Here is a 19,711-nt window from a genome sequence, read left to right as displayed (position 1 = left end):
CGATGGATTTTTGGGAAAATAAATTGCCATCAAACAACCCCGTGAAAAAACATCCCGCGATGAAAGGACGTTGTACCGGCCAAACAACATTGAGTGTCCTCTAAAAGTCACACTGTGTTGAATTTTGCATCTAGACAGTGAGCCCAAGAATATTGAGTGTGCCCGAAGTTTTACTGTGTTGAACTCTTCATCCAGATAGCAAGGCCAAAGACTCCATGACTCCATCCCACCCATCCAAATCCAAAATGAGAGCTTCACTCTGGCGGGCCTCACACCTCCCGCCCATTAAATCACCCCACTCCCGTCCCCAACAAACTCACAGCTCCCAACCCACCCTCCAACCGCCATCATGAACTCTTCAGTAACCATCACCGTACCACCCGCCCCCTATCCAACTAGCCTGTTTAGAGTTGTGAACATTGGCCTGCGCCAGACCCACACAGAATTGTAAATGTTGGCTGTGCCTCTCCTGCTTAGAATTGTGAACGTTGGCCCGGATGGGATTGTGAATGTTAGCTATGCCTCTCCTAGCTAGAATTGTGAATATTAGCCTGCGCCAGACCCACACAGAATTGTGACTGTTAGCAATGCTTCACCTACTTAGAACTGTAGACAATATCCTACGCCAGACCCAGATAGGATTGTGAATGTTAGCTATGCCTCTCCTGCTTAGAATTGTGAACATTAGCCTGATTGAGTAGACGAAGCAGAAAAATTGACGGAGTGGACTGAATGAATGGGGCGGAATGGAATGAGTGGAACCTGCTGAAACGGCCAAAAGGTTGTATCACAGTACACCTGTTCCCCATGTTGTTGCCATATATCTGTATCCCCTATATATGCGCTATCTATCTGTATCCCCATATATATCTGTATACCATATATACCTGTAACCACCCTGTCACTACATATCTGTATGTTGCTATGTACGTCTTCACCATCCTGCTCACGTGCCTGGTCTCAGGCACTTTTTACTGATAACCACCATATCACACCACTACACTTACTCTCTACTATACACCAGCATTCAACTAGAACACAGCTATACCCCTGATAATTCGGCCTAGCTGTTCACATACGAATATGACCCCATGAACACTTCATCACCCTAATAAAACGCAGCTAGCTGAGCACATTCCGGCCTAGCTGTTCACATAGGCGTTCCTCAGGCCTAACGCAGCCAGAACCCAGTCTGGGTGTCCACCCACCAGACTGCACACATCCAACTGATATCCTCAGTGCCACACCCATCGCTAGGAAGCAGCTATCATCCAACAACTACACCAGCTACACACATATCTGGTGTGCACACGCACCATACGACACTCTCTCTCTCTACTGACTTAAGCTATGGTTCCTGAAGGCGTTCAACCTACCAGCGCTTTGAGGTCATACCAATGATATATATGGCGCTATATGAATGTCAAGTACCATAACATAAGGAAGAAGTGGGGGTGCACTGACCCATATGTAAATTTTAAAAAGTGCATCTAAATATTTCACTTACAACCTACAGTAATTTTGTAGAAAATTCCTACATATTTCAGGTGCAAGGGGGCTAACGTCACAAGGCCACTTGGCACAATCAAATAACAGAAAAACAAAACCATGTATCGCTCTACACAATGTCCCACACTGCACTCCTTAGGGGACAACTGTCCCTATGTCAGATCAGGAAATCACTCATTTGTTTCTGCATTCAGATTCGATAAACAGTATTACTACAGAGTCTTTTATAATTTCAATAAGTACAAGATGTACGAAATTAGGCAAAGTCACATCACTGTCAGGTATGTGTTAGGCAGAATCCAGTGCAGTTCCCTTAGGGAGCACTACACCAGATAGGACTACAGGTGGGAGCAATAAATCCCCTTTGGTATCAGTCTGTACCACAAAGATTTAGTTGGTAGCTGTGGCTGAGCAGTAAGACTTATCTCAAGAGGGAGATTAGCAGTATTCAGGGATTACACAATAGGCAGTACAATACTATGGAGCAAGGAAACACTGACCAAAGCTTTGTATCAAAAAGAGAATATATTTATTCTATACACTTCTAGTTTCAACACATAGATCACAGTTGATAAAGTAAATTAAGTTTAGTCAAGAAAAAGCATATACAAATTGAATTCCCTATTCAATTGTAGACATGTTTGCGGTAGAGTGAAAACTGAGCAAAACGTCACAGTGAAAACCAACTACAAATGGCACTTAACGAAAGGGAGGGAGAGCACAAGTTAAACCGAAATATCTTCAGACACCCCTTAGCAAGACTTCTCTGAAGTTTTGTGAACAAGTAATGCACAGTAACACTTTAGCCAAAAGATAAGTGAATGAAAACTGAGCAAAATGGCACTCCACAAGTTAAACCAGTAGGAAGGAAGAGGGGTTTAGAAGATTTAGGTGCATCAACACATTTCCCATTGAAAACCAACCTAATGAGAGCAAATATAACAAATCAGCCAGAGTCAATAGGCTTGAGCCAGAGTCAGTGGTACAGGACCAAGAGCTTAGGTGCAGAAATGTTCTTGTAGCTGCAGTCAAGTCTTTAGTAGAAAAATATTGAAGAGGTAGATGCGAGGTGAAAGACAATGTTAAGAGAGAGGGCGGCCGACCCCACAAGTAGTTAAAGGATTTAAAACACCTTTAGGGCTACCACAGAGAAAGGGCGGCCTGGCGGACCAATGCACCTTAAACGTGAAGAAGTGGCTCCTGCGGTGGCAGTTGTTCCTGGTAATTCCTGCAGTTCGAGGGGTCCAACAGAGGAAGAGAGGCTCTCGTCGTGGTGGAAGGTTTGAGTCGCTGCACTACCCAGGGATGAAACCAGCCGCGGTACTGCCAAACGAAGTTTAAAAGGTACACTCCTTTTAATCTTGGTCCGGGTCGATAGCTGCCTGGCTATCCGGTCTCCATGTGCGGGGCGCTGTCGATTCGACCAAGGCAGGTCCGAGTAAGCGATAGGTGAACTGGTTGACCCCACCAGCTCAAGGGAAGGAGGCTCTTTCGCTGAAGATCTCCTCTCGTCGTGTGGAAGAAAAGTGGTGAGATGATCCGTCAGGGCTTCATCGGTGGTGTAAATGCTGAAGATGTCTGTGGCTTCTCTCCCCTTCGGTTCCAGTGGTGACGTCTTGCTCTTCCAGTCCTCAGGACCCTGCTTTTATGCAGAAAGAGACCCATTCATACAGCCTAGCTGTCACTCACACAGTGGAGTGGTCTTCTTGGCGGGAGACCCTGCAGCCTATCAGTTTAGAGTGCGACCTGAGTTGCTGTGGCAACTCTGTGCAGGGGTTCTACTCCCCTCCCATACAACAGACCCACCCCAGACTCAGAGGCGCCGAAAGGAGGGCTTCTTGGCAGAAGCCTGCCAAAAGAGCGAGCAAAGGATCCCCGACCTGGGTTAGGAAAATGGAGTAAGACTCGAGAAAGAAGTTATATTAAAGTTCTGGCAAATACAACCTACCGGAGTAAAGTTAATAATAAAATAAACCGGCGGTATGTTAGAGGCTGTCAGTAAAAGTGCTAGCCTCGAACAATGGGAAATTCCCATAGGGAAATATTCACGGTCAAATATAAAAGGTAGTAACCACTGCCACCAGCCAGAAACTTTGTAGAGGGGGATTTTAAGGTACCCTCTCGAAAATGAACATAGGGGAAAAACTATTAACCCCTTCCAGTACTTCCATATTAAGATGGGTTGTACTGGTTTAGTTTCTAAGATTTGACTAGTAAAGTCAATGGAGACTTTACATGCCCTGGGAGACAGTAGTCAGCCCCAGGGTATGGAGTCTATGTTTGGGGGTCGCTACGACACCCCTGTGTCACTGCACAGAGGGTGCTGTGTAACACATGTGCATAAAGATGGTTCCTATGGGTGAGAGAAAAGATCCCATATGCATTAAACACAAAAATAGCCTAGAACACACATAGCAAAGATGCCTAAGAGTGGAAAAAAAAGAGTCTCACTCTTAGCAGGTAAAAAGAAATAAACCATTCAAATCCGGCAAAGCTGCTGGGGGACTCTATAGGTAAGGGAAATTAGCCATAAGTCAAATTTCTCCCTAACAGTATGTGATTGTATCAAGAATCACCAAAACCTTTATTTTCAACAACAAAAAAACAATAAGTAAAACCCTTGAGTTTTTTTGTATTTGTGTCCACACTCCAAGGGGTAAGAACCAAATTTAATTAAACAAAACATTAAAGTGAATAGTGAGCACATTCTTAAACATCACTGTGCAGTCAAGTTCCAAATGTTTACAGCATTCACACTGGAATTTGACCATATGTCACACATTAACAGTAACACCAAATAGCTCCACATTGATGTTTTCAATGACCAACACATTTCGGATTAACAATCCATCTTCAGGGAGTGAGCTAAATGTTCCCATCCAATACACATTATAGGTGGTTCTCTACAGGGTAATGAGAATACAAGTATTTTAGTGTATGGAATACACAGTAAAGAAATTCTAACAATTAGTGATAAGAGAAAGAGCTGACCTCAGGGTTCCTGTGACTGGAGCCAAAAAGCCAGTGACCCAAGCAAAGAATGCTGGGTACAACGAATTAGCGGTCTTCAGACTGATCTATAGATGGTAAAGGGGAGAGGAAAGTTATTAACGTGGGTCTATATTAGCTAATCTCAGTGCACAGTTAGTGAATATCTCCAAACTGTACAGACGGCTTAAAAGCCATAAATCATTATGCCAATGTTTCACAAATCAGAGACTACGAAACGATGTTCCACAGGTAGTCTAAATGCCATTGTCATAATGTCAATAGCCCGTTATTACAGGCCAAGTGAAGTAATTCATCTCTGATGGCTCTTCAGGAGTAGTATCATTCGTGACCAACCTTCCACCTCGGTGAACGTCCACCTCATAATTAAATCATAACCTCAAAAGGAGTAGATGATGTTAAATGGTGGGTAGAGCGCTTCGCAACAGCACCACATCCCATAACGGAATATGTGTGTTCGCCGTGTGAAAAATATCCGTATGCCCCACACTAGGGACATACCTATGTGAAGCATTACCGGGCGGCATCCCTGCACGATCATGTATTCGTACCTGTATGTGATAGATGCTGTGTCGGGCCAACTTCTAGAACGCGAGTGGCTCACACAGCGTTCTATTTATCCAGTACTCCTGAAAAGAAAAGCGCATGCACGTTCCAGAAGCCTCACCATATGCCTCCATATTGGTGTGGGCAGTGGGTGGACCCCAAATGTTACCATGGCGATATCCCAAGCTGTATACACATCGGGCGATTAGCCCATAATTGCCCCAAATGGGGCTCTCCTGAACGTCCCCGAGATGGATCCATAGTCAGACTAACCCGACTCACTACTCAATATGTTATGGGAAAAACAAAGCCAAATTAAATCCGTGCTGCGAGCACTCTCCCGCATGCGTCCATTGACCACTCCAATGTGGTGGCTGTCGGGACAACAGTGGACCATGGATACCCAGAGGGGGCTACAGGTCCATACATGCCCCTCAGCCAATGGTACCAGGGATTAGTACCCTTTTCAAGGTAAAGCCACGGGGTATCGGTCCGTGTATCAGCTGAGAACTCTAAAGGTCTAACCGACGGGACACCACAGGACCTCCACTGAAGGAGAAGGGTCCAGTGACACCGACCGGTAATTGCTGTAGTGGAAGGGGACGGCATATGAGCACAACCACAGATAAATCTGCGGTGTGCCCCCATGCCGAACCACTCCTCCATATGATCTCATTCCCAAGGGACATTCTCGAGGTTGGTTATACCAGCTATCCAACCGCAGACATAGATATTTAAATGCTCAACCTAAATTGTCAATCAAGAAAGACGCCTCAGTTGTAATCTCAGATGGTAGTATGTATTCCTCCTAAGGGTCAGAACGCACGTAGTGCAGGTCATAAGCTCTGGGGTCTCTACCTCTTGTATCCACAGCTGACCTATACAGAACCTAAATTACAATACATCACAATTAATCAGCTCAGGGATGAGAACACGTAATCCCATCTACCGGCATAGCTTGTCATTTGGTACACAGCATCAAGCGATACAAATTATGAAAATGATCAAAACTTCCATAGTAGTATATCTAATGTTACAAGATGTTACCTATGCGAAAGTTCATTTGCATCTATAGTAGAATTTCAAAATGAAAAGGGTACAGGTAAATAAGAACTTTTTCATACCTCACACAAAACACATTAAGTCAAAGTCATTATTCATGCCCCTAGGGCTCATTGAGTCCAACAGGTCAATCCACAAAATTTCTCTTTGTAATAATTTCCGTTGGGTGTCACCACCCCTCCCCCCCATTGAAACCTGTTCGAAAAACACACATTTGAGTTGTGCTATAGTGTGCCAGGCTTCTAGGAAGTGCATAGCCACTGGGGATTTATGATTTCTGGTCTGTATACTGTACCTATGTTCGGTCCATCTAACCTTCACCTTCCGAGTGGTCATCCCTACATAATAGTACCCACAGAGACACTTTTAATGCATACACCACATTGCTTGAATCACATGTACATGAATGCTTTAAGGCAATAGGTTTGCCTCAGTGAGGGTGTGTGATTGTGTTATCCAAAATGATGTTCCCACAGTGTTGACAGTTGTGACAAGGCACTGTCCCTTTGAATTGGGTCCTAGTTTCAGGCCTCAAGATCTCTGCTTTCACCACGTTACTACGTAGTGATCTGCTATTCCTGTACGCAAATGAAGGAGGTTCTTGAAATAGTTATTGAAGCTGTGGATCAATCCCCAACATGGACCGGCCTCATTACACGGTAGGCGGTAGGGGTTTACCGGTACCGGTAAGGGCACCGGTACCGGTAAACCCCTACTGCCTTACTACGAGTTCCCTTTGCGGGACCCGACTTTAACGGCTGGTTTTACCAGCCGTTAAAGTTGGGTGCCGCAAAGGGACCTCAGAGCTAATTACGATACCACAATTTGCGGTACCGTAATTAGCACCTTCCTCATTCCCATTATGTCCTATGGGGGCAAAAATGGGAATGGAGAAGAGCCTTGGTGAATGGGGAATTACCGCCCCCGCTCACCTTGGAGTAGGGCGGTAATTCCGCCATCCACCAAGGCGGACACGGTAAAATACCGGCGGCAACCATGGCGCTAATAGCATAGTGTAATGAGGCCCCATGAGTGTGACCAAGGTGTGACCAAAGTCATACTGTGTTGAACTCTGCATCTAGTTAGTGTGGCCAAACAACATTAAGCGTCCTCTAAAAGTTATACTGTGTTGAATTTTGCATCTAGATAGTGAGCCCAAAGAATATTGAGTGTGCCCAAAATTTTACTGTGTTGAACCCTGAATCTAGATAGTGTGGCCTAACAACATTAAGCCTCCTCTAAAAGTCTTACTGTGTTGAACTCTGCATCCAGTTAGTGTGGCCTAACAACAGTGAGTGTCCTCTAAAGTTTACTCTGCTGAAATGTGCATCTAGATAGTGAGGACAAAGAATATTGAGTGTGCCCAAAATTTCACTGTGTTGAACCCTGAATCTGGATAGTGTGGCCAAACGGTTCCATGTCATTTCATCGTGGGATGATTTTCCACTGGGTTTTTTAACATGATTTTTTTTAATGAAAAAACCCATCACATTTCTTTTTTGGGGAGGTTTGCCCCCAATCCCACCCTTTTCTTTAATTTGTATTTATTTCCAAACACCGACACCCCATGTATATAATTTAGCAGCCCCCCTAAGAAATGTGCTGGTTTTGTTTCGAAAAAGAATTGCCGGCAAAAAACCCTGCGAAAAAACATCCCGCGATGAAAGGACGTCATACCAACCAAACAACATTTAGTGTCCTCTAAAAGTCATTCTATGCTGAATTGTGCATCTAGACAGTGATCCCAAGAATACTAAGTGTGCCCAAAGTTTTACTGTGTTGAACTCTGCATCTAGTTAGTGTGGCCTAACAACACTGAGCGTCCTCAAAAAGTCTTACTGTGTCGAACTCTGCATCCAGATAATGTGGCCAAACAACTCTGAGTGTCCTCTAAATGTTTTACTGTGTTGAATCTTGCATCTAGATAGCGAGGCCAAAGACTCCATGACTCCATCCCACCCATCTAAATCCAAAATGAGAGCTTCACTCTGGTGGGCCTCACACCTCCCAAACAAACTCACCGCTCCCAACCCACCCTCCACCCGCCATCATGAACTCTTCAGTAACCATCACCGTACCACCCGCCCCCTATCCAACTAGCCTGCTTAGAGTTGTGAACATTGGCCTGCACCAGACCCACACAGAATTGTAAAGGTTGGCTGTCGACCGAAGAAAGGGGAATCGCATGGATGGCCTCGATGAACTCACAAAACTTTCACAACGTGGCATGGTTGAAAACTTGGGAAACATCATCCCAACATGGGAGCGCGAAAACTCCAGGGCAACACTCGACTATTTCTTCGCTTCCCACAGCCTATTGTCACTAATTGAATCATTTGAAATTATTCAGACCACAGAAAGGGATCATAATCAGCTTGCAATGACATGGACGTCAGCGCATCCTGCGGGCAAATTGTTTCTTCCGTCTTTAGAAGCAAACAGCCAACAAAGCAGACTTCGCCTAACCGCTGCTAACATCAAGGTCATTACCGATAAATATGGCAGGCAATTCGAAAGAAACAAAACGCCCAGACTACCTTCCGTTCCTACTAAAATTCAAGGCTGACCCCAAAAAAAACAAGGGACCAGGCAGAAAGCACAACCATGAGTTCGACCAAGCTCTGGTAGAAAGAAGAAAGAGCCTGAGGAAAGCGAAAAGAAGAGCTAAAACTGAGAACTCTGAATCCGCTAGGCAAGATTGCAAAAATGAAACAAACAGTTATAAATCATGGCTACACAGCCGCAGATGCTTAATGTACCAAAATAACGCAGAGCGCATGCTGAGAGCATTGAGTACCAAAAAATCCAGTGACTTCTGGGCACTCATTAAGAACACAGACAAGACCCAAGAAAAGCAACTGGCAAATTCGGTCACTGAAGAAAATTGGATCAACTTCTTTGGAAAGCTGTTTGCACTACCCTTGGCCCGGACGCAAACGCTAGCTCAGAAGATCAGCGGCTCATGGGTCAATCTAGCTGTAGAAGACAACATCAGAGACGTCATTAAACATCTAAAATCCTCAAGAGCCCCTGGCCCAGATGGCCTTTGCAACATCGACCTCAAACAACACCCAGAGGACTGGACAAGATTCATCAGCATCCTATTCCAGCACTGTGAGTCACTAAAAGCAATTCCGACTTCATGGACGCACTCAGTGATAGTTCCACTGTTCAAACGTGGCAACAGGGAAGAGCCAAAGAACTACCGCCCAATAGGGGTGTTAGACATTATCGGCAAAATGTTCGCTACACTACTACTTAAACACTTCCAATCATGGGCAAAGGCATCACCAGCAAATGTTCCATTCCAGATGGGCTTCTTAAAAAACAGCGAAACATCCGTAAACATCCTGCTGTTGAACCTAATCAAAGCTAAAGTCAAGCAGGGAGCATCACCAGTGTGTTTAGCCTTTATAGACCTTTCACGGGCCTTTGACAGAGTGGACAGGAGCCTTCTCTGGTCTAAACTGCAAATATGGAAGTGCCCAAGCGAAATATTAGACCCAATCATGGCACTCCACACGGCAACTAAACTCCACGTCCGACTAAACAACCAAGGATTGCTGTCAAAGGAGATTTCTTTAGAGCGTGGGGTCAAACAGGGTTGCCCTTTAGCCCCGGCCCTCTTCATCAGCTTCTTGGGGGACTTTAAGGACACAGAATCTTCAGTTTGAGCATTTCCATCAAAAAAAGGGAAACATCAATGTGTCCCGCCTACTGTACGCTGATGATCTAATACTGTTAGATCAAACGAAAATTGGCTTACAGCGCCAACTGACAAACCTGGTGCAGTACATAGGCTCAAACAACTTGGAAATCAACAAACTAAAACAAAAGTTATGATTCTCACAAAAAAAGTCCATACAACAGACGCAACAGGGGTTGTTTCTTGGAAAACACCAAGATTGAAGTGGTCACACACTTCAAATACCTGGGCGTAATGATCGATAGCTCAACACAGGAATCGACCATGCAAATCTTACTCTGGGGTAAAGCCAGGAATTTAGCGGCACAGATGAGAGCTATTGACAAGCAATATGGGAAATTCTCGCTGGTTCCTGTAATCTAATTTTACAAAGGCAAAGTCGTCCCAGCCGTAACCTATGGAATGGGAGCAACTCTTACCATGCCAAATTCAATCTGGGCAAAACTAGAATGGAACGATAGCACCGGAAGAGATTTGACCTCTGCTCCCGAGACAGCCACGTTTCCTCCATCCTCACGGAAAGAGAAAGGAGAGAATACAAAGAACGTAGGTTATAGACTACATTAGATTGACATTGATTAGCTTCTTTTTATGGCTCTGCGACTTAGACAGATGCCTAACTGGTTTCTCTAATTATCCCCCCAGCGTTCCACGGTTCCCTGTGAGGGTAGAACCACAATTCCATAAGAACACATGGGGAAGGAAGCCCAAGTCAACAGAACATGATGCCATGTAAACAGTACTTAAGATAAAAGAACACTAATTGACAAGGTAAGCCAAAATGAGGCTAAACATTTGAATAACAGAGTTTTCTTGTGAAAAGATCACTAATGGACTTTTTGCCTGGGGTTCCCCCGGAAATCTTCCTTTGACTCTGTCTGATCAACAGGGACCTTTTCTCGAACATGCCGGGAGACGGTTTCTAGGATTTTTCACTTGAACGACACACAGCTTAAAGACTCCGCCTTTACGATCAAGTCGCTACCCTCTGCATTGATGGTGAGTGATTTGACCCTAAGACCTTCTTGCCTGCATATGAGGTCACAAAACAATGCTAATACCACTGAGGTCAGGTATTTCCTTAATCAAGCGGGTTACCTAGACTTAGTGGCCACTGCACATGATGCAGGAAGAAGATGCTTTTTTGAGCTAGGATGTGATTGGATTTTGGTATCAAGATTACTGTTATTTACTAAACAGTTGTTACGAAAATTAAGCCGCACATACAGGTTATTGATTACCCTTTTGTATTGCTCCTTGATAGGTGGAGATTACCTTCTGGGTCGAATTGACCAATAAGGGGAATTATACCCCATGGAGCCAGAATAACACTGCAACTCCAACAAGAACGATACAAAGGAATCTTTCTTGATTGAACTTTCGCTTTGTTTTTTGTAATGTTGAGTTTTACTGTAATATGTTGCATGTCCAAATAACCCCGCATATAAGCCCCTGAAGAATTTCCTGGTATTTAACACGAGACACATTGTACGGAAAGAAACATGTCGGGCACTTTTTTATGATTGTGGAATGAAATTTTGAAATTGAATGAAGGTAGAATGAATGGAATGAGTTTGAGTGATTTGTGAGTAATGAGGTATGGCCGAGTGTAATCAGTAGCACAGCACAAGACAATTTAACGGCCAAGTATTTTAACTAATATACTTACCACTCTAAGGGGGTCAACACATGCAGAGACAATAACACACAAGTTTTCCTCAAAACAACTTTGTGGTAGAAAACCACACAGGTATTGCAACATTGTGAGTTTTAACTTTTTGTATTTAATTTTTGTATTTGACAAATAAAATATGTATATGTTTTGATAATTCGGTTGTCACGCAAATGTTCTTCGTAGTACTGTTAGTGAAAATAGCAAGATAATGGAATCCACTTAGACAAGGTAGCATTTTCAAACCACAAGCCTTGTGTTTCAATTTTTCAAGGGTTAATCCCTTTAGTTTAAGGGTTTGCTTGTGGTTGTTGTCCCTTAATCTCTCTCTGTTTGATCTTATCAAAACTAGAAGGGCTACTGTGGAGATCAGTCCTGGGCCTCCCAAATTCGGTCTCAATTGCGAATATCAGGCGCGACCTGGGCCTGCTGTCTCTACTATCAACAGTCGAACAGAGCTCCATCCAACTCTTCACAAGAACCCTTCTTCCAGAGACGCTCCCTATCTATAAATTTATCGCTGCAGAACTTGCATCCGGTCACATCAACACCTTACCAAAATGGGCCAATAAGCAAAAAACAAAGCTAGAAGAAATAGCATGTACTGAAGAAGACCTTGCATCGAATCCACGGAGAATAAAATGCAAAATGGAACTGCTGGATTGGATCAACCCGGTCAAAAAAGCCCTAGCGAACAAACTAACCACACATCTGCCGCCGAGCTTCAACAAACTTAAAGTTCCACTGCCATGTTCCAAATTTCCAGACAAAGGCCTCATGAAGATCTTTTTGAGAGCATGCCTGAAGTTACTTCCCACGTGGGAAATTCTCTGTATCGGACTGCAGTCCAGGTATAAAGAATGTAGACTATGTGCCACATCTGAAGAGCCTGAAAATGTAAGACATTTGTTGATGCACTGCAAAGCACTACATCAGGAAAGAGTAGCCTACCTTTCGCTTCTCGGGATGGCCTCTTCGGTTCTGGAAGAAGACGTCTGGTGGAACCGATTATTGTCGGGGGGAAAATACTAAATGGACCAACTCTGCAGCAAAACTTTTGAGCATTGCCCTCAGCAAAATCAACTCGCAGGCCGACCAAAGACCTGTCAACTGCTAAACACACAAAACTTCATCTCTTCCGAGAAACTTCAACGCTCAGTTCTTCCTTGTAAAAATCACAATGTGATTATGCACAAGTAATAAAAAAATAAAAAAATAAAAAATGTTGGCTGTGCCTCTCCTGCTTAGAATTGTGAACGTTGGCCCGGATGGGATTGTGAATGTTAGCTATGCCTCTCCTAGCTAGAATTGTGAACATTAGCCTGCGCCAGACCCACACAGAATTGTGACTGTTAGCAATGCTTCACCTACTTAGAACTGTGACAATATCCTACGCCAGACCCAGATAGGATTGTGAATGTTAGCTATGCCTCTCCTGCTTAGAATTGTGAACATTAGCCTGATGGAGTAGACAAAGCAGAAAAATGGACGGAGTGGACTGAATGAATGGGGCGGAATGGAATGAGTGGAACCTACTGAAACGGCCAAAAGGTTGTATCACAGTACAGCTGTTCCCCATGTTGTTGCCATATATCTGTATCCCCTATATATACTATCTCTATGCCCATATATATCTGTATCCCATATATACCTGTACCCACCCTGTTGCTATTTATCTGTATGTTGCTATGTACGTCCTCACCGTCCTGCTCACGTGCCTGCTCTCAGGCACTTTTTACTGATAACCACCATATCACACCACTACACTTACTCTCTACTATACACCATCATTCAACTAGAACACAGCTATACCCCTGATTATTCGGCCTAGCTGTTCACATACGAATATGACCCCATGAACACCTCATCACCCTAATAAAGCGCAGCTAGTTGAGCTCATTCCGGCCTAGCTGCTCACATAGGCGTTCCTCAGGCCTAACGCAGCCAGAACCCAGTCTGGGTGTCCACCCACCAGACTGCACACGTCCAACTGATATCCTCAGCACCACACCCATTGCTAGGAAGCAGCTATCATCTGACAACTACACCAGCTACACACATATCCGGTGCACACTCGCTCCATACCACACTACCTCTCTCTACTGACCTGAACTACGGTTCCCGAGGGCATTCAACCTACTAGCGCCTTGAGGTCATACCAATGATATATATGGCGCTATGTAAATGGCAAGTAACATAACATAACATATGAATTGAACCTGGTCCAATGGTGTGCGTAGCAGTTGTATTGATTACATCTTGGTCAACCTGACAATCCTAGATTTATGCGAGGAGCTTTGGGTCTGCCGGGTTGACATGAGTGACCATGCAAGGCTCTGCATGAAATGCATTGTTTGTAGGTTAAAGGCTCATGAAACTCTGTGCTCCAATCAGATTGTGAACATACAGGGGAGCCGTCTTGTGTGGTTTACGACTAACATCATTAATTTTAACTATTTTCTGACACATAGTTGGAAGTCCTGCAGTGATATGATGCGGGATTGTAATTGGGGCTTGAAATTGATGATGAACTTATATTGGCCATCAGAATGAAGATATCATGTAAGCAGCAGGCACACTGGCAAACCGGGTGTTTTAGGGCCTCATTACGAGTCACCCGGTATGGAAATAATGGTGGCGGTAAACCCGCCGCCACCGTTGTTTCCATACCGGGTGATCTCGAGTCCTGCAGGCGGAGGTGTCATTCCCGCCAGGTCTGACCTGGCGGGTTTAACACCACCCGTCTGCAGGCAGACGTGGAAACACCGGCACCATCACGAGATGGCGGGGGTGTTTCCATGCTTCCCATTCCCATTGAGTCCTGTGGGACTCAATGTGAATGGGGATTTACTGAATTCCGCCTCCGCAATTCTCAGGTTACCGGGGTTGTAATGCCCTGGTAATTCCGGGAATCACGGAGGGGGAATGGTAATAGGAGTCCGGTGGTAACCGAGCCGGAAAAACCGGCAGGTTACCGCCAGACCCCGTAATGAGTCCCTTATACGATCTAGCTATTGCCAATAAGAAAAAAGAACTAAATGCTCAGCTCTGTCGAATAAGGAGAGGTTGTGCTCTCGGAGTGATTGATGAAAGAAATGATGCCGCTAGATACAAGCACTGGTTGTGTGAATATCGATTCAAAGACTCTTCCTCTAGTTTAAAGTGTGTTAACCTCCTGATTAGAACACGCAACTCCAAAGAATTCTGGCATTTGCTATGATCATATAGATCAGGCTACGCCGCCATCAAAGTGTGTGGCATTTTAAAGGTAGTCTGGGGGTACTTTCATAGGGGAACGCTATAGGAATGAATATGAAAATAGCCCCTTGACTACGCTGAAATCGATGATTGGGTCCACAGTCTGGAATCACATCAGGACAGCTGATTTAGACAGCCTGATTATCAAGTCCAATGCTTCTAGGGCCACAGGTCTGGATGGACTTACAAGGCAGTGTTTAAAACCGATCCTCCGCTCTTGGCAGCTCTATTGAAAGAGCTATTCTTGCACACTTGGGAAACTGGGGTCATCCAAAATCTTGTCAAAAATCTATACTGATCCCAGCAGCCTGCCTGTTATCAGCTCCTGGCAAAGCTCGATTGCAGCACCAACATTTTTACTAAGGTCTTATTAGAGATGCTTACAGCTTGGATCTTGGCAAATCAAATATTACATATCCAACAGACTGGTTTTAGAAAGAGTTTTAGTTCCTCTCATTCTGTTTGAGTTCTTCTTACCCTGATCTCAGACACTCACTATGTCTATGCTATGTTGATGACTGTGCAGCATTTGACAGTGTTATCAGGTCTAAACTATGGGACGAATTGGAACTATGGGGCATTGACCCTTCCCTACTTTATTATACAAAATCCTTGTACAACGACACCAGCGTCAGAGCCAGGCTGTCCCAGGAGGGTGTAGTATCTCAATCGCTGCCTACTAACATGGGGCTTAAGCAGGGTTACGTACTTGCGCCCCTGCTTTTCAATTTATATGTTGCTTATTTTGCCCCGGCTTTGAAGCGTGCACACAACCATCCACTGCATTATGGGAGGGAAGATATTATCTGGCTGACGTAGGCGGATGATACTGTCAGATTGGACAGGACGGCAGTAGGCCTCCAACATTCACTTAATGCCCTCTTCCAAATACGCAGAGACAAATGGTTTGACCATCAACGCTGCCAAAACTAAAATTATGACCATAGGCAAAAGGGCCTACGGCAGCCCTTCTCGCTATTGGAGACTTGGAGACACTCTCCTGGAACAAACAAGCATCTACAAATATCCGGGCATTTATATCAAGGCTATTCCGTTCTTTAAGCATTTTGCTGACACTACCCCCTCTAAAATCTGGTTGAAGTGGCTCGCCATTAAAAAAAAGTGATTGATAAATGTGGGGGTCGCTCTCTTGAGGCCAAGCTGATGGCTTGTAAGATTTATTTTATTCCTGGTAGCCTGTATGCTTTAAAAGTATTACCTGACAAAGCTGTAAAGTGGCTTCATGAACTGGAGGAAGAAATACTGCGCTCTCTGCTAGGCCTCCTGGGATCAGTCCCAGTGGAGCCGATTAGATTAGAGCTGGGACTACAGTCACTGATGGCAATCTGGAAAGCGTCAGTTTGCAAACTTGGGGTAACAATCAAATGTGGTGGGTCTGTAAGGGACTTGCTCTTGAGTTGCACGACAGATCACGCAAAGCGCTATTCTAGAGGTACTTGGTAGCTGGAAATGGAGGTTCTAGTTGGCCTACGCTGCTCGGCTACGGGTCTGACTTGCACTTGTGAGTCCGAGGTGGTGCTGTTTCCTTGTAAATTGGGTTGTAAAGCTAGAGCATATGACCTTGTGCTGTCCCTAGCACATTTGACTAACCTGCGTACATATGCTGTCTATTCTCAGCAGGGACTTTTTAGAGAAACACCTCACAGTTATTTAGCTAATCTGCGTGAACCGGCTTTGTCTCGTTTTATCCTGTTTGCGTTTCAGCTTTTTGCCTGTGTCAGCCACCATTGGAGCTTGGAAGGGTATCTCTATGGATCAGCCGTTCTGTCGATTTTGCTGGTTGCAAGTGGAAACAACACACCATATTCTTACGCATTGTAAGGCTCTTAGGAAGAACTATGAAAGGGGCTATTTCAAATTCAAGATGTGTTGGACCGACCAGTTTTGGAGCCTGTTATTTGGTGCAGAATCATTCGAGGCGCCATCTGCTGCTGGCCGTGTATGGTGACGGCCATCACTATGACAGAAGCTTCTGCACCGACATCATATATTGCATGATGCCACTATAATGCTTTGTATGTTAATACAGTAACTATGCATTGGCTTGATTTGTGTTCTTAGGATGTATATGGTATATGTTGGCAGTTTTATATTTAGATGATTTTGATGTTATATGAAATTAAATTATATTTAGATATTTTGTTTTTAATAAAAAGTTTAGTGTGAAAGGTTGTTTTTAACCCAACCATATGCACTTAATCAATAGAAGAAAAAAAGTGAATAAAATAAAATAAAAACAAAATAAAAATTAAAAAAACTACAACAATAAATCCGACTCCTCGGAGAAGAAGCGATAAAGTGTGTCACCATTGCTAACTCACAGTCCAAAGGGAACCTCTTTGGGGCGCTTTGCTTTAATTACTCGCTCGTAGAACAGACTGGATGCAAGCGCGATAAACACGCACACATTTAGTATGCCGGCCCGTTAACAAGGGTGCCGGGAAGCTACCTGCACCGTTTTTACCCGGACCGGCATACTCCGAGTTCTGCGTGCGGGTGCCTTTCCGGCCGCCAGGTCTGACCTGGTGGCCGGAAAGGCACCCGCTCGCAGACCTTGACTGTAGCACCGGCACCGTCATGTATGGTGCCGATGCTTCCGTCCTCCCCATTCCCATTGAGTCCTATGTGGCTCAAATGGGAATGGGGAGACATTTTAACCAGCGCCTGGCTACGGGGAATTACCAGCACCGCTGGGGCTGTAATGCCCCAGTAATTCCGCCTTTCCAGGTGCCGGTAAAAAAACGACTCCGGCGGCAGCCGTACCGTTTTTACCGGCACAGCTACTGCTAGAGTCGTAATGAGGACCATTGCCTTGGAATCTGCGTGGCTCGCAACTCACCCGTCATTCTACACAATAGAAAAGGAGGGGAGAGTACTGATAAGCTTCGACTGCCATCTAGAGGACGATTATGAAAATGCTGCAGCCAAGACAACTTGCATGATGCATGGTGAGAGGAAGTGTGGGGACTCTGCGGGCAGGTTGTTGTGCCGGTTCCTCTTTGGAGTCAGTGAATGTGATACACGTAAGTGCTTCCACTGCTGTAAAATGTCGCACAGTAATAACCAGCGTCGTCCTGCCCCAGGGCCCCGGTGATGCTCAGGTAGCAGGTGTTACTGGAGGGGTCCTTGACTCCAGAGAACCGGGCGGGGACCCCAGAGCCCTGGTGCTTGTCTGAGTCAGACATGTATTTCAGCAGGTACCTAGGGGGGCTCCCACGTCTCTGCTGGTACCAGTAGATACGGAAGTCGCTGACACGGAATGCACTACCCATAACACAGCGCAGTCTGGTGGGCTGCCCCGGGGCCACAGACAATGAGGGCGGCTGGTTCAACACTGGCTGCGACGAGGAACCTACAACAATACAAACACAAAGGGTCATAATGTAAGGTTTCTCCAAAGAAACCAATGAAACATTTACAAAGTAGAATGGACAATACTTAGCCCGTTAGAATAAATAGCAGCAGATAAAGAGTGTTGGCCCTTACATGTCCAGAGTGTACCGAGCACTAGCAGTAGGTCCCAAGCCATGACGTTGGATGCTGCAGAGCGCTGCTTTCTGCTGCGGACTCTGACTGCGACCATCCGCTGCTTATTATTAAACCCCTGCTCTGCTGGGGTGCGGCCCCTTCATGCAAATCTACCACAGCCCATTGGCTGCGAGCGGCTCCTTCGGACGCTGCACACACCATTGCTTCCTGTCTCGAATTCTTCAATATGGGCGGCAGCTGCATGTTCCACAATTGCGGGGGGTCCTTTTACATAACGTGGTAACTGCATGCACTGGAGAAGCAACGTTAGCACTGACCAGCTGATGGGTCCCCTCCGTGCAATTTTGCATGCTGGTAAAATGGAGTGCAAAAGGAAAGCATAAAAACAGTCATAAATATTACACCTTCCTTTACACTCTATATTTTGAAATAAATGTAAATGGCACCTTCCATTTTTTTTTTATCCGACAACTTTTCAGTTCATTGCTATGGAATCCGCTGGATTTTAGAAGGTGCTAAACATGGGCAGATCCAATGGGAATCCATAGCTTTATGCCTGCATGAAAACCTCATGTAGTACACTCGCCTCCTGCCATTTGCATACGGCAGACAACATCCACAATGGATTCCTATGGAACTCACCTGCTTTTAGCAGCTGCTTAAACATGTTTCTTCGTGTCGAGTAGTACCTGGACCAAGACCAATCTGTTCTTGTTCTCACACCCATGACAGAAAGGAGATCAAAGATCCATGGCCCGAGGACATACTGACACTAATCTGCCTGCCTCTATGCTTACATGTAACTGGTTTGCCGCCGCAGCAGCACCCTGATGCCCTCGGGCTGAGGCGCTTTACAAATAATAAATAAATAAATGCCAGCATAACAATGCGATGACGGCCTTGATGCATTGGGTACTGTATTACAGAGCAGATGGGGTGGAATTTGCCAATCCATTCTGTGCTTCCACATCACAGCACAAAACTACACAAATGAAGAGGTTCATAAAAAAGACGTGTGCAAACGTGTTGCTCATACTTTTAATGCATAACTCTTCGCACCGCTGTAAAGAAAATGAACACCAATATTTGCATTGCGAAATGAAAAAGGAGGTGTAAAGGCAATTTTCATTCTTTTTCCAGCTTTTTTTTCACTTGGTGGTGCAAATGGTGAAATTGTGCCGTTTGAGTATATTGGTATATCGGCATTAACAAAATGTCCTTATGGCGTAAAGACTGTACAATAAGATACATAGTTCATTGTTTATTAACCATCAATGTAGGATCTTGGCTGGTGAGATGTGTTCGATGATGTCAAGATTTGCCTTGAATACATTAAAATACAACAATGAGAGCGTTTCAAATAAGACTGCAGGTGCCCTCACACCCCCAATTATAATGGAAATGGAAAATGGTTATTTAAATCACGATGTCACACATTC

The 19,711-nt window shown here is 44.8% G+C and overlaps 1 protein-coding gene across 6 annotated transcripts in view; it reads right to left on the bottom strand.

Moving 5' to 3' along the window:
* Nucleotides 1–19,711, bottom strand: part of IGLL1 (immunoglobulin lambda like polypeptide 1) — a 1,070,724-nt gene that overhangs the window by 566,054 nt on the left and 484,959 nt on the right. The gene's annotated exons all lie outside the window — the stretch shown is intronic.

The sequence above is a fragment of the Ambystoma mexicanum genome, chromosome 10 (genome assembly GCF_040938575.1).
Source record: "Ambystoma mexicanum isolate Mex_15411 chromosome 10, UKY_AmexF1_1, whole genome shotgun sequence".
NCBI classification, from domain to species: Eukaryota; Metazoa; Chordata; class Amphibia; order Caudata; family Ambystomatidae; genus Ambystoma; species Ambystoma mexicanum.
Note: the sequence above shows the minus strand (reverse complement) of the source record. Positions and strands in the feature narration are given on the sequence as shown.